Below are 2,683 nucleotides of genomic sequence, written 5' to 3' on the forward strand. Positions count from 1 at the left end.
GGAATTAGTCCTACGCGTTTCGAGATATTTCGACTCGGGCGAACTTCATTTTTGTGTTTATACTTTCATAATAAGGATTGCGCATGTTCATGGAGAATTATCCCATTAGTCTTGAAAATTAATCCTAATATAATCGAATTGAAGAGTTATTTTATCTTTCCGCCACTATGATTTTAAGACGGGCGGTGACTCATCGATTCCATTTCCACCCTAGTGCGAAAAGTAATCATTTTCCTCCCGTGCCACTCCGGGCTTTGAATTTGAATTCGGCGGTTCGAGTTGACCAATGAGGAATTAGTCCTACGCGTTTCGAGATTCATTTTTGTTTCTACATTCACAATAAAATAAACTCAAATGGGAAAACACTGACTTTCCGCCCTTGATGCATAATATACCATTTCTTACATCGACATGAATGAATAAATAAAAAAATTAGCTACCAGTAGAAAGAGCCTGAGGCTGCGGAAATTACAGAAATATCTAATTCCAATCTATTTCAATTACAGCTTCAATATTTCTGTATTTTTAAAGTCATAACGAGTCGAAACATAAATAATGAAAAACTTAACCATCACCGATTACAATGCGTCCATTCGAAGGAAACAAAAACCGAAAAACGACATTAAAAATGAAAAACCTCACCCTTGATACCGCGTACATCAAAAATCCATCCTCAATACGATGAAATACGTACCATAAAACCCACCTCTTTATAAAACAGAATAAAAAATAGTGCCTGGAGTACACCAAGGTAAAAGCTATCCGATTAAAAAAATATCTGGTGGCTTCCCTCATCCCCATAAATGAGATCGAACGATAAGAGGATCCAGCTATAACTATACTGGTGGTTCTAATGATCCTCCAGGTCAGTGCACCATGTGGGTAAAAATCATAGTAGCCATGAGAGTGAACTCTAAGTCAACGATCCCAGGAAGATACGTCCGATAAAATACAGTGGAAAAACGTGAGGGGCAATGGAGGGGCAATGGAAAGGCAATGGAAAGGCAATGGAGGGGCAATGGAAAGGCAATGGAGAGTAAAAAGTAAAAGAAAAAAAAAAAATGAAAATGGTCCTGCCTACGCTATACATCGTCGTCTCAAAGATAATCAGGTTGGACTTTCCAACTTTCCAGCGTCATTACTATACCGAGAACCTCGGGGTTTCAACCCCTCACCTATATCCAACGAGAAAAGAACATCAATAACCAATTTTGTAAAACCAATATCGCGAAAATTAGTTTCTTACGTTCATCCCCGTTGAGGCTCCAGCGGGTGTTGCACCCTATTCTCGTGGCTCTTGGTTCAATCTTAATGGCTCGTTTCCTCGGAGACCCCGTCCCTCGTTTTTGTACTGAATTTTTGATGGAGATTAAATAACCGTATGGGAAACTTGATGGAAATTGTGTGAGACCTGGTGATACTTTCAAAGGCTGTGGAAGCTGGTGCACGCCAATCTACCAAAAATAAATTATCATTTCGAAATTTATATGAAGTCCTTCGAATAGGCTATACGAGGAGTAATCATTATTGAAATCTGGTGTACAAGTAATATTTAAATCCTTTGAAATCCCCCGAAATCTTAATTATGATAAAATTCAATTTTTCAGCAAAACCGAATGAATTCAAAATTTCATCAAAAAAATAGTGGAAATCGATTATAAAATTGAGACGGGCTTTTATTATACATTCATCAACAAAATTGGCAATAAATAAATGAATCATAATAATATTATTGTTTTTTTTTATATAGGATGACGTAATTCGAAAAAAATTTGAATATATCATTTCCATAATTTTTGTGCATCATTAACACGTCAAGAATTTCCATATTATTAAATCTTTCATTGCCCCTAAAATTTTTTAGAGTTCCTAGAGGAATAAGCGAGTTGGAATGACGAGACTGAGGGGAAGCCGTTGACGAATGCCGGGTCTTTCGTCACCGTTGCCGACGAAAGTCTCCGATTTTTCTGAGATCGTTAATCGTGCACTTCTTCATTCCTACTTATGGTTCTATCCGACTTTTTCACGAGTTTCTTGGATAATAAAATGTACGGGCACCAGCGAATCGCCTTCGAGATAATTATTTAATGAGCTTTCAACTGAATAAATAATATGTAATTTATTTACGAAAAAAGGGGTGGATTATCCCAAAAATCAAAAAAATTATTATATATTATAAATAATTATTAGATTACCCTCCATTTTTAATTTCCCAATTTCCATTTTCAGTTCCGCGATTCGCGAGTTTAAAATCCGAATTGACCTTCGAATTGACCTCAATTTTTACTATTTTTTAATTAATCATTTCGTAATTACGGGAATTTTTGGCGGTTCAATTTAGCGGACGAACATTTGGTAAAATCTCTCAACTTTATCCTGAAATTTCCATCGTAAAATCAACAAAAGGACAAATGGCAAAAATACTCTTGATTACAGAATATTCCTCGACCCCTGACAGTTCCATCAGTCGCTCCTTCTATTGTCCCCTCGCTCTCCGAATAAATAAAAAAATGAAATATACGGTATGAAGTGAGTGACATAGCCGTCATACCCACGAGACACGGATTTTGCATTGGGAATTACAATCGACAGGCGCGGGCGTTAAATTTCGGGTGAATTTATCGAGTACACTAAAAAAGGATCTTCGAAAAAAAAGAAACGAAGTGAACCGATGGACAGATCG

Source organism: Fopius arisanus, unplaced genomic scaffold (genome assembly GCF_000806365.1).
Source record: "Fopius arisanus strain USDA-PBARC FA_bdor unplaced genomic scaffold, ASM80636v1 scaffold00083, whole genome shotgun sequence".
Taxonomy (NCBI): Eukaryota; Metazoa; Arthropoda; class Insecta; order Hymenoptera; family Braconidae; genus Fopius; species Fopius arisanus.